The sequence below is a fragment of the Seriola lalandi genome, unplaced genomic scaffold (genome assembly GCF_002814215.2).
Source record: "Seriola lalandi dorsalis isolate HSWRI2012SDOR001 ecotype SW California unplaced genomic scaffold, Sedor1 jcf7180002054748, whole genome shotgun sequence".
NCBI lineage: Eukaryota > Metazoa > Chordata > Actinopteri > Carangiformes > Carangidae > Seriola > Seriola lalandi.
This window is the reverse complement of record NW_019525301.1, coordinates 218,228-238,637: the sequence shown is the minus strand read 5'-3', so window position 1 is coordinate 238,637 and position 20,410 is coordinate 218,228. Positions and strand designations below refer to the sequence as shown.

General features: G+C 41.4%; 1 protein-coding gene across 9 annotated transcripts in view; it reads left to right on the top strand.

Moving 5' to 3' along the window:
- foxp1b (forkhead box P1b) overlaps positions 1-20,410 on the top strand; it is a 150,899-nt gene that overhangs the window by 23,407 nt on the left and 107,082 nt on the right. For all 9 annotated transcript variants that reach the window (XM_087178901.1, XM_087178899.1, XM_087178908.1 and 6 more), the window contains one exon: positions 10,261-10,304. The gene's annotated coding sequence lies outside the window, so the exon portion shown is untranslated. The remainder of the gene's footprint in view (positions 1-10,260; positions 10,305-20,410) is intronic.

Sequence of the window (20,410 nt, the reverse complement as noted above, 5' to 3'; positions counted from 1 at the left end):
CACACACACAGACACACACACACACACACACACACACACACACACCTCCTCCCATCTTTCTCATCTCCACCCTCACACTACAATCCCCAGGTTTGATCAAGAATGGGAAGTGGGTTATTGGGGAGGAGGGGCCGGCCTGCTACAGCGCCAGGCAGCCTGTATTGTGTAAGAGGCCAGGTCTGGACACAGGCAGCAGAGTGCTCGCTCAGCATGCCTTCCTGCCTGGCCCAGGAGGTGGTACCAGAAAGGAGTGTGAAGCATTAACATTGCATTGTGTGATAAAGATTTGTCTTTAGGTGTTACATAAAAAGGAAACAGTGTGCGTGTGCATACATAGATCTATGTTTGAAGTAGAGACAATGAGAGATGATGTGCGTGTGAGAAAAGTGTGTGTGTTTTAAGACAGTCCCAAAGAGAGAGTGTGTGTAACCTGCCAGGAATTCCACCTTGTAAAGCAGGGATTAGGGGGGAGTTGAAGGTGTGTAAATCCCAATAATTACACCGTACGCTGGTTGCAGTACAATTACCTTTGTCGTCACCCTACAATGCCATATTCACGTGACGATAAACTACTCATTTTGAAGATGCAAGCGTGTGCAGCATTATTTCTTACCACCCAAGAGGAAATGTCCAGAAAAATTTGGACTTTATTAGTGAGATGAAACTGAACATGTAGCAGGCACAAGATTTTTTACCTGGCCAACTCCTGCCATCCCCGGCTTTTCTTTCATCTGGAGAGATATCGAGCGCTAAGCATGTGAGTGCGCTGAAAAGGTGAGCCGTTCTGATCTCTGCTCACTGGCTGTCATGTCAGCATTAATCCACCCAAAGTTTCAAAGGCAGGTTTTATGACCTGCCTTACGGCCTCATCTATGTGGACAGCGGCATCTAAACTCTGGAGAACCTGCCACATAAAAAGCACATCTGTTAAAGCCTAAATTGTAAAACAGCCCCCACGTGTCCGGGCAGCGTTGAGTTAATCATACACTCAAAGTGCAGCTTATAACACTCCCCACAGCGGCAACAGCAGTTATTGTCTTATATTCACTTCTTTTTTGCCCCAATGTATTTTCATGTCTTTTTCAAAGCTTGTGACCTTCAGAGACAGTGTACACAGTTTCTCCTGGATTAGATGGTATCTGTTTAGTCAAGAAGAAAACCAGCTGTGTTTTCACTACAAATTTGTTAGGTAGAGTGGGGGATGGGAGAACTTTTTTCTTTTTTTTTTAAATGTCTATTTAATTTGACAGTTATTGTTAAGATGGCACCTGTATTGTCTTTGAATATTATTTCAAACATCTATTTTTTGACTACCTTTTAATTGAGTCAAGTTTTAATAACACTAGCTGGCTCTGCTTGCATAGTTAACACTGTATGAGTTTTTTCACAATAAAAGCCTACTACTTCCTTTACATTAAACTCTTAATTTTGAATGACAGAGTGATAAATACAACAATAATGGGGAATTTCTGTGGGGCTTAAATGTCAGGCGTAGCAGGCTAGTAGCATTAGCAAATGATAGCAAGTGCTACGCTCAGCCTTGAGGTTTAACACCACATTCTAATAGATGAGGTACTAGATTTGTGAGTGATGCAATTTAAGCAGCAGTTGTCATTACAGGGACGCAGCTATTACACACTTTTGTCAGCTCAGTCCCTTAAAGAGGAAGTGAGCCTGTTCTACTTGTGTGTATTCAGTCATTGATCATATCAGTGCTTTCAGGGTCCTATCTACTGTATGTTAATCTGGGGGCCATACCTGTGGCCTGTGTGGCCACCATTGTGTGCCACCGGGTCTGAGAACTTAGCTTTAGAAGAGGGAGAAATAAGACGCTGGGGAAGGAGGAACGCATAACCACAGTGACATAAATCACAGAGCTGATCTGTAAGTTTGCTCAAAGTTATTCTGGTAAATAACCTGAGGGGCAAACAGTGTGTTGGTCTTTGGTTTCTGTCACTTATCACCATTAGTTTTGTAAATATTGTCAGTAACTTTAATGGTGAGAACACCAATTGTACTTGTAGGGCATTTTAATTATTTTTCTATAGAGATTAACTAGTCAAAAAGTGTAATGCAATTCTGTATATTATTGTGTATGTGTTTACTATAGTTGCAGACTTGAGTTTCTGTAAGTGGTGACAGTCAAGGGATATCTGTAACAGAGGTTTCATGAATGGGTTGAGTGCATTTCCAGTAGAACACATCATCATCGTCACACAGGATCTCTTGTATATAAAACTTTAGACCAATGATTTGATTAGAAATATTTTTCAGTTTTACATTAAATTCTTATGCTCTTATAATCAGTATGAATAGTATTTGTATTTTGAGCTGGAAAAAGATTTGAGTGCATCTGTAATATTTATATTAGTTGAAAGAGACACATCTTCAGTTGTAACAAGTTAAGTATGTAGCTCAAAGCTTTTTTCCATTCAAAAGCCGAACTAATCACTTTCAAAAACAAGTGAATTTAGCCAAAGCTGAGAAGTCAAATAAAGTCCAGGTTGTATTGTGAAATATTTTTTTTACCAGGTCAGAGACTCCGGCTCCAACACCTGTTACTGCTAAAGGCACTGAGGCAACAGTCTTAAAGAACATACAGTCAGTAATTGATAATGACAACACGGTTACATCTCGCATGAATCGGGAAAGATTTGTTATTTACCATCATAGACAATGCTCTCTGTGAGTGTAAGCTGGGTCTTAGTCTAATTGATGTTTTGGAAGATGAGCTCAATTGGATGAGTCATTAGGCCTATTACCAGAGTTTTATTAAATGCCCCCACCCAAAAAAAGAAATCTGTTGCGGTATTTTTTTTTCTTCTTCCTACAATAACAGGAGGTTGGATTGGTAAAAGGCAGATAATATATGTGTGAGATTGATCAGTGAGTAGCGACCCCATTATCTCCTGAGATGTTAATTACACTGTGCTCAGCTTGCATGTCAAAAGGCAGATAATTGAAGAAGGTAAAAGATGTGCCACACTTTATTTATGCTTTCACTTGGAGCTGCTAGAAGATTGTCCCTCTCTCTTGTGTGCTTTTTATTCCTCCTCTTTCTTTTCTCTTTTTTTTGTCTACAGTGTATTTATTGTTGGGTCATATTACATTGTCAGGGTTGATCATTTTGCAGAGATATTGCTCACAATCATTACCATGGCCTGTGTATGTGTGTGTTTCGACACACACGGGAATCTTCTCTCCTGTCTCTGCATTCACGGCTACAGCTTTCTAAGGCCTTTGAAGGTCTCATACTCAGATGTTGTGTTTGACGAATACTTATTTTTATTCTCTTAAACATCTCTCCCATGCATTATTCCTGGCTTGGTTTTAAATTCAGCAGTTTTTTTATTATTATAAATGTCACACTGATAATCTGCCTCTGGTGCTGAAAAACTATACATCTGAAAATGAACATGGATGCAGTCATGCTTCATAAAAAAGAGAAGCTGTAACTCCTTAAATGTTATTTTATGTAAAAAGTGGAGCTATCATTTACTGTAACAGGGTAAAGTTAGTGTAATAACAATCTCCTGTTGGCTGATGAAATGTCCTGGTTGGTGATATCAGTAATTTGTTACAGTGACTACAGCTGCTAGATGATGACAGCAAGAGTGGCGAAGCATAACACAAACATTAAAGAAGAGAAAGAATAAAGGGATGGCAGCATTTGTGGGAGGCTCTTTGTGCTGTTCTCCATTGCTAAAGTTACAGCATGTGTCCACAGTGGTCTGCTGAAATACACACTTAGGTGAGAGGGTGCAAAAAAGCGCCACAAACCCTTTGAAAGGTCTGACACTTTTTTCTGTTTTGCTTTTCTTTTTCTTTTCTTTTTTCTTTTTTTTTTTTTTAACAGTGTTTCTGATCTGAGTGTAGTTCCCCCACCTGTGTAGCTTGGTGTCTGTAAACTTCCTATTGACAGTGTATAAAACATAGGGGACACGTTGTTCTTGAAAAAAAAAAAAAATCTTGTTTGTCATTTCGCTTGCTTAGATATCGTCAAAACTGTGGTTTCCTGTGGAGAACTGTGGTGTCTCTGTGTGCTGCAATTTACAAGTGCACGTGAATGCTGTCTGCACTCCCAAATGCGAATGTTCACACACGCACACACACACACGCACGCACACACACACACACACCCACACACACACACACACACACACACACACACACACACTCTCTCCTCTTTATGTGTCGTCATCGTAACGTGGGAGGGTGGAGCCTCGAGGGAGTGGCCAGGCTGTGGTCATCGCACCTCAGGGGGCTGATGGACAGTTGCTGCACAGATGATTTAGTGCATCACCTGCTGGACACTGCAAAGAATGAGCACAGCATGATGGGAAACCACATTCACAACACTAGGATTTTTTTAGTGTGGTGACATTACCACTGTGTGTGACTGTTTTTTTCTGGTTTAGTAGTTTACTTTCACTCATTTGTATATTTTTCTTTTTTCCCCCAGTTAAACATCTCAGAGTCAGTAACTGACATCATGACACCAGATTATCATAATGAAAAAAGGCACAGTTTCTTATGTAACAGTGGACGAAGATGAAGACAAATGTCCAGAGGGGCTTTTTATGGTTGGAATTCACAGAGGTTTTAGTTGGAAGTGTTGAAAGAAGAAACAGTTTAAAGCTGAGGGCTGGTAGCACAGGTTCATTTTTTCCTTGCTTCATCTGACCAATATCTACCATCCATTAGCATCGTTCCACTTGTTTATCTGCTTTGCCAAAAGCCCAGAAGGCTCCATAAGGCAGACAGTGGACTTCATTAGATTTGAAGTTTTTATGGTATTGAGTTTGAAGTGTTTTTCTCATTTTGGCCACTTTTTGTTTGCCAGAGAAAGACCTCTGCTCTCTCAGATGCCAGCCAGCAGTATTTTTGCTCTGGTGATGCAGCCTTATCTGTGCTTGAGGTCTGTACTTTAATGGGCTTTATTGATCTAAACAACATCAGGGGTTGCGGTGATGTTATTAAGGCAGAGATAACTTCTGTGTAATTCCACTCCAACAATATATTAGCCTTTTATTGGTCTAAATAACTTTGCCTTTTAGACAGTAATGCACCAGTAAGTCACAGCAGCTCTTCATGTCGGCAGGATCTTAATAAAGCATTTCCTCTGGACATCCTGCTGCGGAGAGAGTGAAAAACGACAGGTTAAAAGGCATGCTGGGAAGTTTCCATGCCATCACTGTAAATTATCTCTTTTGAATACATAAATAAAGCCAGAAGAGAGCTGTGAACGGGAAGGGGCGGGGAGATTGGTGGAAGTTTGCGCAAACATATGTTTCAGCGCTTTCTCTGTTGCACACACATGGAGGTGCTGCGAGGAGGAACGCCCACAGGTTTCCCAAAAAAAGACAAACTGGAATATGAGCAACATCACGTCGGCAGTAGCAAATCAGTCTCATTTTATTACCATATGGTATAGGTGAATCGATTAGCTACTGTAGATAATCAATTTGAATTGTTCGTCAGACGACTATGTGCAAAATAAGACACAGCTTTCAGATCTGATAGTTTGTGATGGGTAATTAATCCATAATGTGTGCCACTTTATAGCCTAAATAACAATTAAAACACAAAAAACAGGAAGTTTAAGCCTTAACATGGTATAATATTTGTAGTATGTGCTAGATATACCTGAGCAAGTACAGTAATCATGATATATATGGTATGTAAGTGGAGATAATAACAATATTGATAGGTACATATATGGTGTAATGATTTTATACCTAAAAGAAAAAAAATTGTTATGATAGTAGTAGCAGTAAACGGTAGCAATAGTTGAAAATGCCACTACAGGTAAATTATCCATCTGAACCATCCAGAGAAAACAGAATAAAAGATTTAGCCACAGTTGTATCAGTTAAAGGTAGAATAAGGGTCGTGATATAATGATATAGGATCAAATTAATTATAGTATTGCAGAGTTGTTGTTGTATCGTTGGCTTACATGGTGCATTGTGTGTCTACAAACGTCTTAATGGACAGTTGCAATAATTCCCTCCTTTCAAGGGCAGCATATATCTAATATTTATATGAAATAACGAACCCATTTATCTGGAAGTGTATTTTCAGAGGGGTGGGGGGAGGAGGGGTGGGGGCAGGGCTTCATAATTTGCAGCTATTTAAAGCCGTGGTTTTGGTAATGAATTATTTTGTCATCTCGACTGTGATGAGATTCATCTTTAATAACTGTAACAATTATTTTATTAAAAAGAGAAGCCATGCATTATGGCTATCTCGCCAAGGTCTCAAGCTGGAAGGAATTCTCATTAAGAGCATTATATTACCCTGGTGCGCTTTCACTTGGATGTCCCGCTGAAATTACATTAGGTGTCAACAATGTTTGTGTTAGAAGTAAGCAGTCATATTTACAGAGGCTAGCTTTTTTCATTTGCCGCCTGACACTGGCAGATGTATTAAAAAAGATACTAATGCTCCGTATCTGATTAAGTCACTTGGAGAGAAACTCCTCTAAAGTGTTGACTTTTAATATGAGGCCAGCGCCGCTCTGCCATCGATGCAGACATAAATCTTTATTCAGAGATGAGAAACTTTTGATTGCCAGAGATTACTATGTGATATATTTAGTTGGAACAAAGGACCGTTATCACCCCTCATTCCCAACATTTAGATCCTTCCCAAACTATAAGCATCAGGTTGTTTGTGTCATGATTGATTTATCAGTGCCTTTTCATCTACATCCTGTGTTTCTTCTGATGGCTAGCGTGGTGTGCAACATTGTGTTTTGTTAATGGTTTCATGCCCAGGGTTGCTGCTAATGACACGGTTGTAATTGTTTGTCAGTGTGATAATGTGTGATTTCCTATTTCCATGTGAAGTTGGACATTTGATGAAGGAGGGATCTTGTCAGGAAGACAAAGTGCTGTCATTTGTCAGCGGCTAAATGAGCTACTCTCCAGACATCCTCTCAGTTTTCAGTGGCAATATCATATTCACAGATCCCTTTTTGGGCTGTTGCCATGATTTCCACATAATTCAGTGTTTTGTATAAAAGGCCAAAAAACCATTCATTCACTGCTGCTTGTCTCCACATGTGGAGCACAGGAGCTTAGATAAAGGCGGTGTTCTTCAGTAAATTCAGTCTAATTTTGGCGAAAAAGTCAGAAACTGTGAAACCGAGATTAAGATCAAACAAACAACGAGATAAAAGTTTCATAAAGTCACTCAGGTTGGGTTGTGTGCTGACATTTAGAAATCTGTTAACTGTATTTCACAGAAAGACAGAAGTGAAATTACTGAGTGTGGTAATCTTTTATTCTTAGTGTTTGCCTGGAGTCATCACTTCCTTAAACTTTAACATTTTTAAACTGAGAAACAATTTCATCATGTTCGGAGGAAAGACTGTTAGTTCATGTCACTGTATACTTTTAGTTATGATGTTCTGATTGCATCTTTCCTTGGCTAATAGTCAATAATATGTTTTGTCCATGTTGCCTCTGCAGTGATTTCATAAACTTATGAGGCACATAATTGCAGCAATTGAAGCACAGGATTGTGGGACTGCCTTCATACTTTCCAAAGTCTTTGATGTAGTCGCCCCCTGAACAGACTGCGTCTGTTTCTGATTAGACTGATTCCATATTGTGGGGTTGGGGGCAGATCCTTCCTAGTTAACAACCTAATGAGCTAAAGAAGCCAAACAAAGGAGAGGTGTAGTGAATGAGTCTCCTGAGGGAGCTACTTATTGTCACAATTGCCCCTCTATCCTCTCTCTCCAGTCCATATCGATTCATGTCCTCACTGGTTATGCTCTGTCCGCTGTAGCACACATGGGTGGTGTAATCAGCTAAATGTAGCCTCTGCTTTCTTATTATTACCTGGGTGCTTAACACTAATATTTTTTTTTTCCTTCAAGGACAAATGGTGTAGGAGAAGGCAGATCTTGTGTGAAGTCCCTGAGCTCTCGCTGAGCGGCAGATCTCTTTTCGGCGCCAGCTGTTCTCTCAGATACACCAGGCCGTGCTGAAATTCTCTTAATATAATTCTGGGGGCTCAGGAGAATAGTGCAGAACAAGCGTGCCAGCGAGGAGAACGTTGAATTTTTCATCAGTGGGCCTCAACTCGCTGAGTTAGTGGGCAGCGCTCTCATTCATGAGCAGATGTTCAGCGCAGTTACACTCTGCAGTTAATGTGAACTTACTGGCCTCTCTGCCATTGGCTGCAAGGACGTTGGCAGCGACCTGGCATCTGAGAATTACTCCCAGTAAAAGGCACGGGCCTGGAAAGCGTAGGCCTGGCCTTTTTTAGCCACTTCCCAGCCCAGGAGCTGGATCTTGGTCAGGGGAAGGCACTGACAGCCCATCCGTCTTCAGCCCGACAGTGATGAAACACTTGCCACTGTTTGCTTGGGGAATAGCAGTGAAATTCCTGCAGATAATTTCCACTGGTTTTATGTTAATTTCTAATGACTAAGGTGAAATATGCTGCATGTGTGCGAAACGTAAATACATGAAGGTTCATACTAACCCGCTACTAGTATGAAACAATAACACATACAGAGGAATTATTTCAGTACCCTTTAAAGATGAAATCCATAGGAACAAGGCACCTGTGAGGGGGTAAGAGTTTGGCCCTGGTAGGTCTATAGCTGAAACCAGCTGGTGCTGTGGTCAGCCTGGTGGGCTGTATCCTCTCCCCAGCCTGGTGCCTCGGACATCTGCATGCCCAAGCTGCTCAGCCTGGGTTTGATGTGGTCATACAGATCTGTAATAGCTTCCTTCTAACTAAGCAAAAGGCTATTTGATGTAAAGTGCCATTAACTGGTCAGAGTGTGTACGTGACACCAAGTTTAGTAGGCGGCATGCCAATCATCTCGGCTGTGTGCAAAAGTCATCACAGTAAAGTTGTGCATATGGGACTTGAAGTGTGGAAATGACAAGCTCTTGTTTCCTCTGCACATCTCATTTTCACTTTATAATTGGTCGTTTTCAGGTTGGCTTTACGAGAGCAAAACTAATTAGTGTTTCTAAATTCAGCAGAAAAAAAAAGTCAGTCGGCTTGATTGTTCTGGTTTCCTCTCTTGTGTCAGGCGCTCAACAATAAAATAAGACTCTAATCATTTTCAAATTGCTCGTATTTTTAAACCCCAGAGCTGAATGTCACTCCCGGTCTCTTGGCATTTTGTTTGGCAAGATCAGGGAACAGTGGTTGCCCTCTCGCCTGTGTGCTCTCTTTGTGATTCGTGGGAAGTTTGGACTTGGGGCTTGTGGAAAAAAAACAATGCGTTGTGTTTTAGGTGGGGTTGTTTCTGCTTTGATTGGGAACGTCCTGCTGACAGGAGCAGCCCAGCAAGTTTACAGTAGCTGTGACATTGCTGTTACCTTTATTCAAAGTGCTCCAGCTGCAGCGAGCCCTCAGGAAGCCCAGCGCAGGCCCACATGGGCGGCTGGCGGCCCACAGAGAGGAGAATGAGCCCTGTTTGAGTTGGCAGACGCTCCCCTCTCGGGGAACTTTTGCTGCCTCTGCAGAAAGGCCAGTGGCGGCAGCTCTGGTGGGGCGGCGGTGATTCGCGGGGCAGGATGGGCTTTTTCCACCTCTCCTCCTTTTCAGGAAACACATTTTGCCGTTTCTTCCCTCTGTGTGTGCAAACGGAGGGAAGGAGTTCAGGCGAGGGGGCACGGGGCAGCGGGACTGAATGACAGAGCTCAGCTGCGAGTGCTAATGTGTGGTGATCTGAAAAGGGCAGTTTAATACCCCGAACAAGCCATTTCAGAAAAGCCCGGCTGTTCACTCGGGTGGAGTTTCATTTATATTGGATAAAAACATTCAGAGTGTGCAGTAAAGCTTACCCTATTTTTATTTTTCCATCAACACTGTAGGGATTCAGTCTTCAGAAGCCAGTAATTAAAAAGTGCCTGATCTAAGGTTAGGGAGGAGCAGTGTTTAAATTCAATTAGAGCAATGCTCAAATTAATTTGTAGTTTTTGGAATGTGTCATTATTTGTTTAATCAGTTCTGTTTGAGGCGCTAAGTCTATATTCACAGATATTTAAAGTAAGGATGTGTGTGTGTGGTGTGTGTGCGTGTCTTTGTGTGGGGGGATGACAAAGGTGATAGTGGAAAAAGGTGTATGTATTTGCTTTTTGTTACTCACATTCATGTTTTAAATAATTTCCACTGTGTCTCTTATTTTTCCTTTCTTTTGCCTCCACCCCCTGACTTTCCTTCCTTCCTACCACCTCTCCTCTTCTTCTCTCCTCCCCTTCTATCTGCTGCTCGCCGGTCCAGCCGGGAGACTCCAGTGGTGACATCCTGTGGAGCCACAGATCAAAGTAAGTGTTTCTCATGCATGTCAGTAGACAGCAGTGCGCGTCAGTTAACACAGACACACAACTTGTGTATTAGCTTTGTCTAAAACACTCATCATTATTTTCTAACATTTGGACAAACTGGTTTGTAATGTCTTTTCAAAGAAGGCCATTATATGGAAATTATTTTAAAAGTTTGAATGCCACGAAACGATAAGCAAGGTTTTGCATAGTAACCGATTTTCTGGTTTCCGGATGCAGTTGCATATTTAAATCACTTTGAATGATGCTGAACATGGCGACAGTGGCGCTGCCTCTCACTGTCGGCCGTTGAGAGTTGACAGTGAACCTGAAAAGTAAAGAAAAATTGCAGATAGTGTGCTGGATCGCGTCTGCGTCTCTCCCCCCCCCGACTATCCTAGAAGTCATTACTCCTTGTGTGGTGTATAAACACGTCAAAAACAAACAATGACCCTGGGCAGACTCCACACTGCAAAACAATTTCAAAGCCTGCAGTGTAGTGTAAACACAAAACATGGCTAACCTTCATGCAGGGAAGACTTCACCTTAAACCCGGTGTTTGTTTTATAGTCCCTGTCGACCTTGGTCAGATGTAGTTTACATCTCTTCGCTTCTTTTTCAGGTCGATGTAGCTCAGGTTCTGTGCTGACATTTAGGTTGAGGCTTTCAGTGGGCCTCTGTAAAGGTTCATAATGGTGTGTTTTATGTTTGTTGTTATATTTATTATTTGAATATATGTTAAATATACCTTATTTAAAACATAACCTTTTTTTTTTTTTTTTTCTTTTTTTTTACAGTGTTAGGGTAGAAAAAGAACATTTAGACCATCATGGGACATTAAAACTCTACATAGTGATTTTAGACAGACTTCATACTGAAGTGATTTCTCAGGTCAGCTTTTTAAAATAAATGAAACAAATAAGAAAAACCCAACAACAAGAAAAAAAAAAAGCCTTGCTGGGGCGTAGATTTCCTGTACAGGGTCCCTACGCATCAGATGATGAATATTCATATTCTTGTTTCATAGATTCTTCAGCCTCTGTGAGCTCTTTCACACTGAGCTGGGGGTGACTGTAGGGTGATGTGAACCCGTATTTTTAATAAAGCCCAGCTGCTGAATGATCAAATAGTGTCTCTAATTAAGGCCTGAGTGTACACCCATGTAAAATTCTCTCTGGAATGCTAACAACCTGTGATATATTTCCAGAGGAATTTGTTGTGCAGGTCTCAGAAAAAGCAGGGGAGTAGAGTGTTTGGGGTACGGAGAGGGAGGGAGGAGGGGCAGTGTTCATGTGGCAAGCCAACATGTTGTTCACATCCGTGTCAGATTGAGGCTAATGAAGGCCAGACTGATCCTTGGATGCAAGCCTTAAGTAAATGATCCCTCTTTGAATATATTAGAGCCCCATAGCAGCGTTGTGCCTCCCTGCCGTGCCAGAGCGCCTACGTGTTTCTCTTGTGGTCTGACGAGGCCGGTCAAAATGGAAGTCACGGTGTTCGATCACGTTGTGTACCATCCAACCCGATTTCAGTTTGTCTTAAAGTAGTATTGTTACATCGACTCAGTGGCGAGGAGCTACACGCGCTGATAGTTTCCACGTTAGTGTTTCTGCAAAACAGTTTGATAGTAAATGGAAAGTGTGAGTGTTGTGTCATTTGACAATGTAAATGAGCCCTCTCAGATTTTTCCCCACCCTCTCAAGAGGGATTGTATTTACATAACAGGCTCGGGCTTGACACTCACACAAATTGTTCAAGTACACAAACCATATTTTTCTCATTTTGCAGTTACTTTTTTTTTGTTTCATTTTAAATTAAATAGTTTAAAAACCAAAACATCTAAAAATAATCACAAGAGATAGAAAGAAAAAAGCAAAAATCTCACAGACAGAACTTTTTCATTGCAATTTATGGCCACACTAGCACTTTGCATGTAAATGAATCCTTAACGTGTAATTACGAGGCACTTTTGAATATTGATTGGAAAGACAAGGACACAGAAATGAAGCACACTCCTTCTAAGCTACTGTAACATCCCATTAATAAATACCTTTCTGGCTGTTTAGTGCTGGGCTTGCCTTACATCTCGTTTGATTTTCGCTGATATAGCATGTGTACTTCATAGATGGATGGATTGGATAGGTCCAATTAGCCATCGTCATCGCTCATGTGTTTAAGCTGACAGTGGGAGTCTTGCATAGAATATCCTTGATTTTGGTAGTTCTGTGAAATGCTCCTGCAAAGTACTTTAAAAGCCCATAAAGAGCACATTGTGAAGAATGCACCTTTGATGGAGATTTGATTTACAGCTGTAGCAAATTATCTCAATTAGACATGGGAGGGAAATAATTGATTTTCAGGAGACAGTACAATGATGGGGAATTCTTAGAGGATGATAAAGTGACCGAGATCCATACCTTTTTCCTCTTATATTATATACAATCAACACTGCAGTCACTCCTGACTTTTACTGAGGATTTCATACAGACTTTATTAGAAGATAATGCATCTTTTAATACAGAGCACTCACTGTCGACAGCCTGAACACCCCACAATTGCAGCAGGAGATGAGGATTGATGGCTTGTGACAGCGGCTGCACAGGTGCACGTAGTGTCTCGTAAGACCTCCTGACCTTCCACACGACGTGCACCATGCCGGCCTGTTTGTAAGTGCGAGCCCTGTAAACACGGACAGAGGGATGAGGAGCACATTTGCCCCGGTCGTGCTCAACTCGCAGACAGGCACAACACAACATGACAAGCAACAGATGTGTCACACAGGCTGAAATCAAAACAGCCGTCCAGCATGGAGTTGTGCACACCATCAGACGCGGTTGCTGTGATGAGGCGGGGAGGCAGCGAGCGCTGCTGGCAGATGAGACAAGGCAGCGCCTCTGCTGCTCCCAGCTTCCTGTCTGGAAGAGGACAGGCCTGTTTGTAGGCTGCTTTGACACTCCTAGTCACTTTGTCATCTGGGGCGCTTGCTGCAGCTCTGATCACATGTACACATTGCATTCAAAGAGCGTCATATCAGCTTTGTGACAGGTAGGCTCCCAATGATACAACAGCCAAAGGGGATGTCCTTTTCAATACACTGTGTGAGTACAAATGCACAGTTTGCTAAGACAAAATAACATCATATGACATCATTCTGAATGCTGTGTTGTCTGAACAGAAGTTGGTAGCGCAGTGTTTTCAGTGCTGCCCTGCATCAGAACAGAGAGACAGGGATTAAAGTCACTCCATGTCCATCCATGATGTCCACTTCACGCAAACTGATTGTTGTGTTTGACAGCAGCAGTAAAATTGTGGCAGGCGTTAACTTTACACAGGGAACATGTTAATGATATTCTCAGCAGCTTAATCTGCCTTTTGCCACTGCCCCATAAGCAAATAGTGCTGCTGCATGTTGAGCTGTGGGGGGAGAAACTGGAATCCATCATCAGAACAAGTGAATAAATGAAGGTGCAGCAACAGCTGCTTGACTGATCACGTACTACAGACTGTCACCCCACATCTGTTTACCACTCTGACAGCCACACGAGTGTTTATATTCACGGGTGTAATTGAGCTATTTTCCTGAGGGCAGCTGTAACCTACACTAAGTTATATCCCAACTTTCCATTAAAGCGTGGGGGGAAGTTTTACTGATAGTAATCACGCCCAGCAACACTGCTATGTAAATACGGCTTATCAGCCTTGCCAATTTGGTTAAGTGGCATGTACGTGGGTGATTCACACATCCAGCACTGTGGCACTGACATAGGCCACAGACAGTTGTCATTTATTAGGGCAGGCAACTTACATTGTTAACAAGTATGTATGCAGGAAGTACATAATCATGAAAATGATGGTGTGTCAAACACACACAAATACACTCACAAAGTCTTCAACCTTCTATATGGGCAAACTTAACTCTGCATTCAGCATGTACAGTATATGGAAATTGAAATGGGAATATCTAGATCTAAAATGCATCATTTAAATATTCAAATGTTAACACCAAACAATATAATGCATTATGGCTTTTAGTATTTGCATACAACTCTGTTTGTTGCTGCGAGCTGGGGACGATACAAGGAAGAGAGAGGGAGAGAGATAGTGAGGGAGAAACACAGAGTGGAGGACATGGAGCACACAAACAAGGCCTTTGTCTGCCAGTTACAGGAAAATAACATCTGGTAACTGTACAAATCTTGTATGTTAGTTCTTAAAAACAAATCTACTGCGTTACGTTAAATGTCATTATTATACATAATACTTCAGTATCAGTTTAATGTCCTTTTTCTTTACATACCTCAACATGACTAACCACCTCTCGTGTCATTAAAAGGGATGAAAGAGCTGGAGAGGGAGATTTTAACATTTAGTATTATTTTGTATCTCTTGGGAAAATTTGAGAGCATCACCACTGAGATAGTTGCATCGCAGACGTAATGTTCCACCTGACAGAGATCTGCTTATGGTGCGCTGTCTCCTTCCACCACACAACTGGATCCTTACTAATTAACTAACTAAGTTACGAACTACCAGTGTTTCTGACATTGACAACACATTAATTTCCATCCCTAATCTTTTTTAACTTGAGAAACGTTTGTTTCCTGTTTGCAGTTGCCTATTTTACACAAACATCAAAGTGAAGATAATGCAAGGTGCTCAGGTGCAGCAATTTTGAAAAGGTACTGCACCTTTATTGGCAGAGCAGAGCTTCTGCTGTGAAAATGGAACGTTTTAGCCTTTTAGAAATGTCCTGAAAGACAACAACAGGTTTTTTCTTCTTCAACCAATCACATTTTAGGAGAGACTAGACAGCAAACATGGAGAATTTGCTACTGAAGAAAACTGCTTGTTTAAAGGGGACCTATTAATCATTAATTCATTAGCCATACCGCTTATCCTTTTCGGGTCACAGGCAGTCCCAGCTGACATTGGGCAAGGGCGGGGTAAACCCTGGACAGGTTGCCAGTCCATCACAGGGTTGACATCTAGACACAAACAACCATTCACACTTACACTCACACCTACAGGCAATTTAGACTCACCAATGAACCTGCATGTCTTTGGGTTGTGGGAGGAAGCCAGAGCACGCAGAGGAAACTCACGCAGAAACCCAGAGCCTTCTGCTTGTTGGCGGACTTATTCTGCTTCTCTTTACTTTCTGCCTTATACATAATGTTCCAATGTCCGACGTCCATATGAAATGTGGCCAAAGTTTCAAATCATGAAGTAAGTGCATATAAGGTCCCTGCGTCAGACTGCTCTGTACACTGTGTTTCTTGTGGTTTTTCCTTCTTCAGTGACGAGCTGACGTCAGCTCGTCACAATCATCTGCTCCAAGCTTAGCTTATTCACCCAAACTGCTCCACTTGAGTAGTATTATAGACCTTTAATATACTCCATCATGCAAATAACTGACGGTGCAGGTTTACTGTACAGTCATATAGCAATGAGGTTGACAGCAAGGTTAGCTCAACACCGTTAAGAGGATGAGGCGGTGCTCACCAGGCAAGCCAGTATGTTCAGCCAATCAGAAGACGGTGAGGTTTTAAGGAGGCCTCTTAAGGAAGCAAAAGCTAATATTGCCTGTTTCAGTCAGAGGCTCAACTGAGGGGCTGCAGAACAGGAAGTTCGAGATAAATAAGGGATTTTTTTTGAACTGTGAATCATGCAAAGATACTCTAGTTGATTCCCAGAATAAAAATATAAAGCTGGAAATGAGCATAATGGGTCCCCTTTAAGGAAGTGAATATCTTTAAATAATCTAGCATCTGTCACACGTTAAGCGTTGGGATCAGGTTCAACAGAGCAACAGTGCCTCCAAGCAGAGCTTTTGCCACACAAAAAGCTTACTGTGTTTGAATATTATTATGTCACATATGCAGTATACTGTAATTGCATCCTTAGGCTTCGGAGAAACAAAACCAAAACAGAAATCATGAAATCATGATCAGAAAACCTTGTGCAACTGGTTTCTGATGACTGGTAGGTCAGTTCCGCAAAAATAATGCAATTTCCATTCAAAGCCACAGAAACGGGCTTCTTTTGAATGTGTTAAGTGAACACTTTATACGTAGCATGAATGTATCAACCAACATAGCCAAACAGACAAGCAAAATAGTGGCACCAACAGAAACTTTATGTGTAAGAATGCAAAAAGATGTTTCACATGATCTTTTTGGGTTTTTTAGTTATACATTTTTAAAAATATAGGTTGCACTAAATAATGAAGTCCATCACTCTCTTCCTCCCTTCACTCTCTCTCCTCCTCATTTTGCCTGTAGGTCAAACACTGAGCGGACAGACACAGAGGGACGGTGAGAGGAAGAGGGACAGAGGGGGCAGGGAGAGGCCCTGGCCGCTGTCTGACAGGGTTAAACATAGTGTGAGATTGCCAGTCCGAGCCGTGACATGTGTTGCCCGCATCAACACGTACTCTAATTAAGTGAAATCTGAAAATTTTAATTCTATATGCCGTGCAATAACAGCCCCCGGTAATGAATAATTTACGGAATAAGGGAGGCTGTTACTTGACGCTTTTTCACTTTGTGTTTAAATTTAGCCGGTGTCATTGTCCAGCAGTGTGATTAATAGTTTATCAGTCTCGACTATACATCTCCATGAAATATCTCTTTCCATCTGTCATTAAACTGCACATGGAAATTGGTTTTCAATCAGGCATAGCTTAGACCCCCAGAAAAAAGGAAAATTATAAAAGGAAATAGCCACCAAGATGTACTCACATGCAGGTAAGGCTGTGACCCAATATAGGACATCATTTGTGGAATAAGTCTCTAGCACTAAGCCTCTGCTCACTCTTCACTTAAAAAATTGCACTTTTTTGTCTTTTTTTTTTTAATATGATAATTGGATTGAGACCTTATACAAGGCACAATATGCATCCTAAATGTGGTTTCAAATAAGCCCGAGGTGTGAAGCAGCGAAAGTGAGTTGTGAGAGAGGCACCTACCGCAAGGGGTTGACCGGTGAGCCAGAGATTGGCTTCCCTGTCAAATAAAGATTAGGCCTTTATTTCACCATCTAATCCCTGTAAATCTCCTATGGAGGAACTTGGGCAGTGCGGGGCTTTTAATGGTGCAGAGGCTTCACCGTCTGCATGTCCTCTTTATCTCTAGATGTGCACACGTGGAGACAACGGCCTGTGGTCCCTGGTTAGTGGGTGTGTTTAAGCCTGGATTACTAACCACTTTAAGGTGAAACCAGAAGGTTGCTATAATTTTATATTATGTTGTTTTTTTCATTATTATCATTGAATTGTGCTGTGTGTTAGCTTTCCATGCTAACAAGTTGCATTCCAGTTGAAGTTGCTCACAGGGCGCTGGTGTTTTAGATTCTTCTGCTACTGTATTTAGTGAACTTGCTGCTGTAAATGTGAGCTTCATTTTCTCACATTTAGTTATTGAATGTCTCCAGTTTTTTTTTTCCCCTCAACTGTGCTGAACATTCTTTTTATTGAATTATTAATGTATATATTGAATTATTGAAGGAAGATAATTTCTGATCAGATTAATATTAACTCCCTGTGAAATATTAATGACTAATGTTAAAAATGATGAACTTATGGAACTATTAATATAATCATAAACAGACATAGTAAAAAAAAAAAAGTGGCATGGAGTCAAATGTGCCATGCTTGCTCCAACCCTTCTTAATGTCGTTTCCCTTGAGGCCTGTGAATATGAAATATTGCAGTGGTCAACTTTGTACTCAGACACTTGGCAAATGTCATTGGCCAGACCTGCCCCCGGGCTGACGGCGGTGTCACAGGGGGAAGTTCACCAGCATTTGTCTGCAGGTTACCTTTGTCACCTTGACCGCAAATGACCTGAACTATGGCCAGGGGAAAAATTACAAAGATGTTTTGGTGTTAATATTGGGCTGGCCCCTTTATCACCCCTGCTGATTGGCAGAGCTCCACTGACACCTCCAGTGCTCAGCTCCTGCTCCCTTTTCTCTCAAATGACACTGTACCATCTTTACCTTGTGTTTTTTGTTTTTTTTTTCACTAGAGGAAGCGTAAAGTGATTTTCATCTCGCACGTCTTGAGGTTAAATCCAGGCCTTTGTCAGTTTTGATTAAAAACTCTCTTTAGATTAATGATATTCAGCAAAGATTTGATATATTGTTTGTCATTCTTTGGTTTGTTATCATGATTTTTCCATTGTATTCATAAAATATGTAAATCAGACAAAAATAAACCATTATTGTAACATAATGGTAAGCACCTAGAAAATATGGTTACATTAATTATGTTTTAAATGCTAATGCCAGTGAAGAACATAATAACGAAGACATGAAAGACTCCCTATTCAAAATCTGATAGCCAGGGAGAAGCAAATTATTTCAAATATTTGATATTTAAATTATTTTCAAATGAACAGAGACATGAGTAGAGCAGAGGCGAGTAGTTTCCCCTGGTGATCCTCCAGGCTCCTTTGTTTCCTTGGTGTGTCTCCAGCTCATTAATGTTCTAAGCATGTGAGAGAACCAGACCATACTCCATAACCCATAGCTGGGTGACACCTCAGGCCCAACACACACATATACAGTTCACACACGCACATACACACACACAGACACACACACACACACACACACACAGACACACACACAAATCCCTCTGCCGTTTAAAGTCCACTGGCTCTTTCAGGAAGTGATGGCCGCCGAGCTGTCCTGATTAAAATGACAATAGTCTAATTAACTCGACCTCAGTGTCAGTGCACTAAAACGGCTGATGGCCCGCCAGTTCCTGTTTGAAAATGCTTTGTCTCCTCATCGTCAAAAAAAAAAAAAAAAAAGACTTTTTTTTCCCCAGCAAAATGCCTCAACCCCATTTGACGAGATTTGCTAATGGCAATTATTTTTCATAAGCTAATTAAATCTAGGCAAAGTTTTCCATTCTTTTTTTTTTTTTACCCCCCATAGAGATCCTCCTGTTCAATCCTCCAGGGATTTATCATTTGGGGTATAGTATCACAAGCACCTTCAAGCAATGTTAGACATTTAGATTATGTACAACTCCAGTGAGGTGTTTTGGTCTTCAACCTGATTTTATTTCAAGCATTTTCAGTCATAGTTATTATATAGCCACTTCGGCTCTGCTGGTTGCGCCGCCCTCTACCTTGTCATCCACTGGTCAACAGGCCAAATAGCCAGACAGGAAAAGGCCAAAGATGGCGCACTCAGGCTAACGAGTCTATTTCATGGCCAAAATCTGTCACCCTCTGCAACTGACAGTATTTGAAAGTGAGACTTCACTTGTGCCCCTGTGATTCTTTTGCATTATTTGATGGACTCATCTAAAGTGCAGAGGAGGGAAAAAAAGAACAACAACATAAAAAAACTTTAATGACTGAAGAAGAAACTGGTTTTTGTTCTATTATCCTTCTGTTGGTGATTAAGGTCTATAGGGAGATAATTACGCTTTAGTCTGGAGTTAATGAAACGAAAACTTCTCTTTTCTTGTGAAAAGGAAGGGCAGATCTTTTGTGCCGCTATCTGCAGTCATCTCCCACCCTTGACAAGGCACACAGAGAATTGGTTTTGTTTTAAGGTTGCAGCCCCCTCCGCTGCCTGTCAATCTGTGGCTGATATGAGGGATCTGTGAATGAAGCCAGAGTCAGTGAGGTCTTGTCTCTGCCGCACTGTTGCATCTGTGAACGTTCAGCACGCTGGAAAACATCAAATGAAAACATCACAACAGGTCACCGGGGATATGTGCTGATTTGAATAAAAGGAGCAAAAAAAAAGAGAGGAAAAAAATATATATCTTCATTCTAACTACTACATGTTGTAGTGTTGTACAGCACTCCACTTACAGCGCACGAGCATGTGTTCGCCATCAAATGACCCTGCTTTGTTGAACATAAAAGGAACGCACAGATTTGAATTTATCACACAGCAACACAGGAGCCATATGTGTCATCTGACTTCAGACGCCCCTTTTTTGAACACATGGAGGTGTCGGCCATTGTCTGGTATGCCAAAGCCGCGCGGCACAAGTGGTGGCCAGAGAGCACATATTAAACTGTCCTTGTGGAAGTTCACATCTGGTGTGTGGAGATGTGCGTGTGTGTGCGTGTGTGTGTGTG